Source organism: Mastomys coucha, unplaced genomic scaffold (assembly GCF_008632895.1).
Source record: "Mastomys coucha isolate ucsf_1 unplaced genomic scaffold, UCSF_Mcou_1 pScaffold21, whole genome shotgun sequence".
Classification (NCBI taxonomy): domain Eukaryota; kingdom Metazoa; phylum Chordata; class Mammalia; order Rodentia; family Muridae; genus Mastomys; species Mastomys coucha.
The window spans coordinates 35,962,514-35,970,357 of record NW_022196904.1 but is presented as its reverse complement, the minus strand read 5'-3'; the positions used below and the strand labels follow the sequence as shown (position 1 = coordinate 35,970,357).

The window sequence follows — 7,844 nt, the reverse complement described above, 5'->3', positions numbered from 1 at the left end:
GGGGAGGGAGGGGAGTGGAGGCTGTGGCTGGAGCGGAGGTGACTGGAAGTAGGAAGAATAAAAAGACAGAACAGACAAAGCCATCAAATCCAGAGGCAGAGGAGGACCCTGCTCCTTTGTGGCCTGGAAGCCATGAAGGAAGAGGCACAGGGCACGCAGCGAGGCAAAGTCAGAGGCAGGCCCTGAGTGCACAGGCCAGCCTTTGCTGTCATGCCAGGCAGCAGGTATGCACGGCCCAGCAGAGGGCAGGAGACTCTGAAAGAGGATGAAGCCTGAGTTTGATGGTTCAAACCCGAGTCTTTGAAACTCAGGAAGTGGAGACAGGAGGACTGCTCTGAGTTCCAGGCCAGTCTGGGTTGTACAGCAGGATCCCATCTCAACCCCCTCTAAAGAAGAAACAAACACACCGTCTGGGAGTGTGGCTCAGTTGGTAGAGAGCTCACCTGGCATTCACCGGGTGCCCTGTTCCATTTCAGCACCGAACAAACCAGGCATGGGACACATAACTCTCATCCCAGCACTTGGGAAGTAGAGGCAGGAGAATCAGGAGTTCAAGGTCATTCTGGGCTGCACAGGGAGTTTAAAGCCATCCTGGCTTGCTGTCTCAAAAGAATAGCAATAAGGAAAAAAAAAAAGTGACAGGCTCTTGTCCTATGCTGCCATCAATCTGTCCTTGCTGGCATTCCCTGCTGCCCCTACGGAGCGATGGGCATGAACCAGCAGTATTATGTAACAGAGAGCTGGAGGTTAGGGATGGGACACAGCAGCAGGAACCCACCAGCTACAGGGCGGGGCGACTATGAAACTCTGACATGGCTCTGCCCAACGGAGTTCTGGAGAAATGTCCCAGCTACATGATGGAACCCGGTGGCCACCAACCACAGCTGGCCACTGAGCCCTCCCCAGCTGGCCACTGAGACTACAGGCTGAGCTTCAACCTAAAACTCTTCTGCCTCAGCTTTCTGTGGGCTGTGGTGATGGGTGGATACTACCACACCCAGCCTAAGTTTCCCAATCATGTGAGAAGGATTTAAATGTCAGTGGCCACAAGTGGCACCCGGAAATATGACTTGGCATGGCCAACCCCAACCCTGACTGAAGCCACCTCTGCTTCAGTTCCCATAGCACAGTAGGACATTATCTCCTACAGGGCTCTTATGGGGGAGGATCTAGTCCTACCAGAAACCCATGTGGCAGAACCATGACAGCCCATTTCACAGAAGAGTATGCTGAGGCCTGGGGTTAATGTGGTCCTAATGGACAGCCACACACAAGTGGGTTCTCTGGTAGAACCAGGGCTTCCAGACCCCTATTCCTTGTGATAGAGAGGAAACACTTACACTAGAACCTGGCCACAGGGGGCATTGAAATGTTGTTTACTGAAGCTTGGGCAGGTGGGTCTGGACACCCTCTGGGGAAGGCTCTGGGGCCTGTGTCTGTTTCTGTGAAACAAAGGGTGCTTAGCAGTGGAGTGTGGGGCCTCATACCTAGCATCTCAGCGTTTGGTAGACAGGCAGAAAAACTGCTGTGAGTCTGAGGCAAACTTGTGCTATGTTTGAAACCTTGTCTCAAAAGAGGAAAATCAAAGGCTATAGTGAAGGTAGTGAAAATCCTAAAGTCATGGGGAACACAACAGATTTTCCCAGACACACATGAGCATCCATGCTACCCGGGGCTCCTCTGTTTGCAATCTCAGAGGACAGGGGTCTGTGTTTCCCAGAGGCTCTGTGTCTCCCTCTATCCATGCCCATGCTAGGAAGAGTGAACCCTCTGCCTCATCCTGTCCAGGGCAACAGAAGGCTGTGGCTCAATGTTGGCTGTGTTTGAACTTAACCTGCCGACCATGACTAGCCATGTGGCCTTGGAAAGGGACTGCCAAAGCCTTACATGTTCATGGGGGGTGGGGGGGAGAAATCCCATTTCTTCAATGAGCTCTGATAAAATCTTTTTGTAAGAAGCTACCCTCCTCCATCTCTCAGACTGTCTCCTAGGAGGACAGATGGGGGAGGGGAGCGTGTAGGAGCCTGATGGAGCCCACACTTATTCTCCAGCTCTTCAATGACCACCTCCACCCCAGTTTACAAAGATAACACAAAGGAAGACAGGCACAGTACAGGACCCCCAGTGATTGCTACATTCGAATGTACCATTTGTACCTATTTCTTTATTTAGGTTTTTATGAGACAAGATGGCCCAAGCTGACCTCAAACCCATGACAACCTTCTTGTCTCGGACTCTTGGGAAAAGTGACAATTTATTCTTGTGGGGCAGAAGTACAGCTTGTCCCTATTCCATGACTCAGCCCCTACCCCATAAAGAATTCCATCATTTCTGACTGGGTCGGAGAGTGGATCCCCTAGGACCAGAGTCCAGGTCTCCTTCCCACAGACTTCCAATACACTTATTGTCAAAGCCCGAGTCAGCCTGGAACCCCCAGTCCTCTCTCCGCGTCTGGGCATGAGCAAGCCTGAGAGACAGAGAGCCCTAAATTATGAAACATTTTCTTGTTGTTTTAAGTGCTGTGAAGTAGGGCTGGTGAGGTGGCTTAGCAGGTGAAGGTATCTGTTACCAAACCTGAGGAAGTGAGCTTCCTCCTGGAACCCTCGTGAGGGAAAGAGAGAAAAGAGACATATCAGCTGTCTTCTGACCTCCACGTGTGCACCATGCATATGCACTTCCTCAATAACCAAATATGTGTAGTACTTTTAAAAAATGTGAAGTCCTAAGGAGGGCTGGAGAAATGGGCTCAGTGGTTAAGAGTGCTTGCCGCCCTTGCACTGGACCCCTGTACAGTTTCCAGTACTCACACACAGCTCCCAGACATTTATAAGTCAGTTCCAGAGATCCAATACTCCTTTCTGGTTCCTCAGGCACCAGATATGCCTGTGGTACAGTTACGTATATGCAGGCAAAACAAACACACATACATCTTAAAAAATATAAAGTACTAAGAATTGGACCCAGGGCTTCTGGCCTGTAGGCAGGCATTTTACCACTAAGCCTTGCCCCAGCTTCTCTCGGTGGTAGATTCTAGAAGGGAATTCTAGAGTTAAGATTCTCTCCCTGGGAGATTCTAGGCAAAAAGCTCTACCTCTGAGCCACACCCCCAGCCCCTCCCTGGGAGACTCTGGGCAGCAGATCTACCTGAGCCACACCCCCAGTGCCTTATTGGAGGATTCTAGACAGGGGCTCCACCACTGAGCCACACCCCCAGCCCTTCACTGGGCGATTCTAGGCAGAAGATCTACCTCTGAGCCACACCCCCAGTGCCTTATTGGAGGATTCTAGGCAGGGGCTCTACCACTGAGCCACGCCCCCAGCCCCTCATTGAGGGATTCTAGGCAGAGGCTCTATCTCTGAACTATGCTACAGTCCTCTTTTTTTTTCTTTTTTAGATTTATTTTTACTATTTTATACATATGGATGTTTTGCGCATGTGTGTGTCTGTGCTTGGTGCCCAAAGAGATGGTAAACCTCCATGTGGGGGCTGGGAATTGAACCTAGGTCCTTTGCAACCACAAGAAGTGCTCTTAACCACTGTTGTTGTTTTGTTTTTTTGAGGCAGGGTTTCTCTTATATAGCCAAGCTGGCCTCTGCCTCCCAAGCTGCTGAGATGACAAGCTGAGACTCTTAATGTCTTATTAGATGTCCAGATGTCCACGCATCTTTAACATCCTAGTTACATTCCCAACGCTAGGCCTCAGTTGTGCTGTGTACAGCAGAGGCTCCAGCTCTGCATGGCAGTCTACAGAGTGGCTGAGGCCTTCTGGAGATACTTGACCTTGGAGAGCGTACTTCATACCTATGGGCCACAGTTTCTCCTGTCAGTCTGGATGTGGTGGCAGTGCCTCCCTGCGAGGGTGACTTACTACAGGATAGGAAGGAATCCCCACACAGTCTTGGCTTAGGCAGGCTTGTAGGTTGGATCTCCCACGAATGCTGCTACGACTGCATTAGGCTTGTGTCCTGGAGTTTTCTAGGCAAGCCCAGGACAACTCTCTTCTGCTCCTCCTCCCAGTGCTTCACCCTTCCCTGGAGCTTCCTGCCTTCCTCGGAGAGGCTAGACAAGGGCTCTGGAACCAAGCTCAGAATGCTGGGACTGGCCAAGGTCCCCAGCCTCACCTCTCTCCCTCTTTCCTCCTCATCAGCTCTTATTCAGTTTAACTTGCCCAAACCCCACAGCTTCACAACCAGAGCACTCTGGGACATACCATGACAACAGCCTACTATAGGTTTCCAGGCAACAAGGGGCATCCTGCCACTGGAGTTACTCTCTTGCTACCCTCTGCCTGGCAAAACCGTCTCAGCCTCGGGACCAGGAACTGAAAGCAGAGGCTTCTTCCAGAATGAAGGAGGAAATCCTGCAAGTTAGACACAAGCTTGTGCTCCCTACAGGGGTTCAGGGGGGAACATGGGTGAACTACTATCGGCTAGTCATGGTCACTCCACCAAGTAGCCAACATCTGCCCCCTGACCTGGAGTTGAGACGAAGTGATCATTTTTTTTTTGTGTGTGTGTCCCCAAGGCTCTTGTTCTCCAATCCTACCGAAAGGTACAGTTGCCCTCTAAGCCCCCAGAGAAACCTAGCATGCCCCTGGCTGTGAGCAGACACAGACAATGAGACAGTTAGCTATGCAGATGGTGCCCTAATGATGGTCAGTGGAGGAAGACAAGCCATGCACGACATGGTGGCTTCTTGCAGGGTTCCAGGTAGACTCCAACCTTGGGTGTCTGTATGTGGCTCTTTTCCAGTTAGGGGACCCTTTCTGCCATTGGCACAGGCGCTGCAGGAGGTGATTGCATTTCCCTGCTGCTTCGCCCCCCCCCCCACCACACCCCTTTCTTGCTCTGTGGACACCTGTTGTTGGGGGACAGATTCTCACTGTGTAGCCAGCCCTGCCTGGGTTGTCATAGACTAATGAATGCTGGGATTGTAGGTGCACCATTCTTCTGGCCAAATATGGGGGACCACAGGCCTCAAGATCCAAGCAGGGATATGGGAGACCCAGGGAAGGGAATAGAAATGGAGTTTGGGTCTCCCAATGCTGCTGCTAGAGGATGATAGGAATCCAGGGCAATCCCAGACTGAGGATGACAGGTTTGGGATCTGTAGATCCCAGGGAAAAGCAGATAGGTGGAGGCAAGGTAACACCTTGCTACAGAAGCCCTGGTAGAGAAGATGGGTTGGGCATTGGCAAATGGATGCTGGGGTCGGGGAGGTGGCCCTGCTAGGAAAGCCAAAGTCCAAGCCTGAGCCAGGCTATCTGTGCAAGAGGCCAAGCAGAACGTCCTCTGCTGCAAAGAGCAGCTTTTGCGTGGGCCCTGATGGTGTGCCTAAGCTCTGCCTGCCAGCTGTCAGGAGCCCCTGAAGCCTGAGGTGTCAGTTCAGCTGTCCTCTGGGGTGACAGATGTTGATGGTGCTCTTAGGGGTATGAGGGGCAACCCCGGCATCCCTCTGGCACGCTCCCTCCAACCATAGCCCATGGCAACAGTGTGGACAGTGGGGTTACTCCTTTCTACAGTGAAGGCAGGGCCATCTTCAGAACCTCACTTTCTATCTCTGAGAGGAGCATGTGTGCAGGAGGGTTTCTGCCTCTTTGTCCTTCCCTCCAGCTCTCTGTGAGCACAGGATTCCAAATGTGGGGACTTCTTCCACGTTGATTTGGACTCCTCTCTGCTTCTGAATGCCAGAATATTCTCCAGCTCTAGCAGTGTGGTTTGTGGGTCCCAGGCTCCCTGAGTCTGTGGCTCTGGGTCTCTGTGTTGGCTCAGTGGGAATGTGTATCCCTTTCCATCTCTCCACTGTCTTTTCCCTTAGGGGAAATTAACATCCCCCTTCGTGTGTGTGTGTGTGTGTGTGTGTGTGTGTGTGTGTGTGTGTTTCCGTGCAATACAACCTTGTGTGTGTCTGCAAGGGTAACCATTCCTCTCTCTGGACTCTCTTTTGAGTGTCTCCCAACAGCCTCCCGCAGAGCTTCTCTTTGGCTTTCCTCTTGAGTGTGTATTTGAATAATCAGGAGGTGGAGGGCCAGAAGGAATCAGAGAAGTACCAGGGAAAAGAAGGTAGGTTGGAAGGGGAAGAAGCCACAAAGTGCAGGCAGAAGATGCTTCAAAGGTCCAGACTGGTCATGGTCCTGGGAGAGGAACGGGGAGGAGAGCTGCCTGGACCAAGAGGGAAGCCTACTTGGCTACTACCAGCTGCCACTGGAGCCCAGAGTTCCTGTCTGCGCGGCTGGACTCGGGATGTGAGGCGCATAGCAATGGGTGATGCGGAGGGAGGCGAGGCTGCAGCTCCCAGCTGGGGAGGGGGCGAGAGGCACTCCAGGCTCCTCCACTACCCAGCTGGGGTGCTCCCCGGGAGAATTCCCCAGCCAGGGGAAAGTCACCCGAGGCTGCAGGGCAAGGGAGGGCCAGAGGTGGGAGTGCCCAGAGAGGAAATGGTGCTCAAGACCGTTGGGGGACTCAGAATCTAGCGGAGAGAGTGGCTGGTCCCTTGGCCCAAGAGATGGAGTCTAAAGAAGCTGATGGTGGAGACCTGGGAGGGACCCTGGACAGAGCCTGAGCTTCTGGCCTAGGATTGACAGCTAGGAGAAAAGAGAACCGGTTCTAGAGAGGATCTGAGGTTTTGGGGGGTGGGTGGGATCCGAGTACTCTAGGTGAGAAGACAGAAAGACAGATATTTGGGGGAAAGAAGGGTCACAGAATGGGACCTTCAAAAGATCTGGGTTGAGGAGAAAGGGGGTACCAGCTAGCAAGGTTAGGAGCTTGAAGCAAGGAGAAGAATGGGGCCTAGAGGAGCGCAGGCCCAAGCTGGGTCTGTAGGAAGCAGGGTGGAGGGACGTCTCTGGGAGAGGGTCAGAGATGGGTCGGATTGGGAGAAGTGCAGTTGAAGGCCTTGGAAGAACAGGTGTGAGGGAGGCCGGCAGTGGCTGGGGAGGTCTGCTCGCGAAGAGCACCGAGTAAGCAGGGGTCCCAAGGAGACGTGCAAAGACCGCAGCCCTGGGGCCTGATGCCGGTCCAAAGAAAGGGGGTCCTGGGCGGAGGGAGGGGCGGGACCTGCGGCCAGAGGGAGGAGGATCGGTGCTGGGGAGTGGGATCTGAAGCTGCCTCCCTCTCCAGTCACCCCCTCTTGGCTTTCCCATGTTCACTTCCCAAACTCCCCGGTTCTCCCCGGTTGCCACGGCAACCGCTCCTGCCAGGCGCGGTCACCAAGGAAACCCCGTGCCCGCCTCTCCCCCTCCCCATCGCCCGCACGCCCCCCGGCGGCGGGGAGGAGGGCGTGGGGGAGCGGACTCCCGCCCCGGTCCGCAGCCGGTCCGCCAGCTGCGGTCGCCCCGCCGGGGGCGCCGGTCCAGGTCCCGGCCCGCACCCCGGTTCTGCGTCTCCATTCCGTCCGGCCCCATCCTGGATACGCGTCCCCATCTAGTCAGTCCCCAGCCCCGTCCTGCCCCGTCCCCGCGCGCTGCGCGCTCCGACTCACCGCGGGCTCCGGGCTCCCGGCGAGGGGCGGCATGCCCCGCGGGGTCCGCTCGGGGCGCGGGGCCTGGGCCGGGGGCGTCCTCGGGGTCGCGGCTCCGCCCCCGCCCGGCCCGCCGCCCGCCCGCGCACCGCGCTCGCCGCCTGCCAGCCTGGCCGCCGCCCGCCTCCGCCGCGGCCCCGCCGCTCCCCCCACCCACCCCCCCAGGCCCCGGCCCGGCCCGGCCCCCGCTCGGACGGTGCGGCAGCCGCCGAGAGCAGCCGAGAGTCCCGCGGACGCGAGCGGAATACTGATGCTGGTGGGGAGCGGGAGGAGGAGGAGGAAGAGGAGGAGGAAGAGGAGGAGGAGGAGGAGGAGGAGGAGGAGG

The 7,844-nt window shown here is 55.3% G+C and overlaps 1 protein-coding gene across 1 annotated transcript in view; it reads right to left on the bottom strand.

Moving 5' to 3' along the window:
- The window catches only part of Lrrc4b (leucine rich repeat containing 4B), a 34,210-nt gene extending 26,702 nt beyond the window's left edge, over nt 1-7,508 (bottom strand). The window contains exon 1 of the mRNA XM_031386386.1: nt 7,481-7,508. The gene's annotated coding sequence lies outside the window, so the exon portion shown is untranslated. The remainder of the gene's footprint in view (nt 1-7,480) is intronic.
- Between the last annotated feature and the right edge of the window lie 336 nt (nt 7,509-7,844).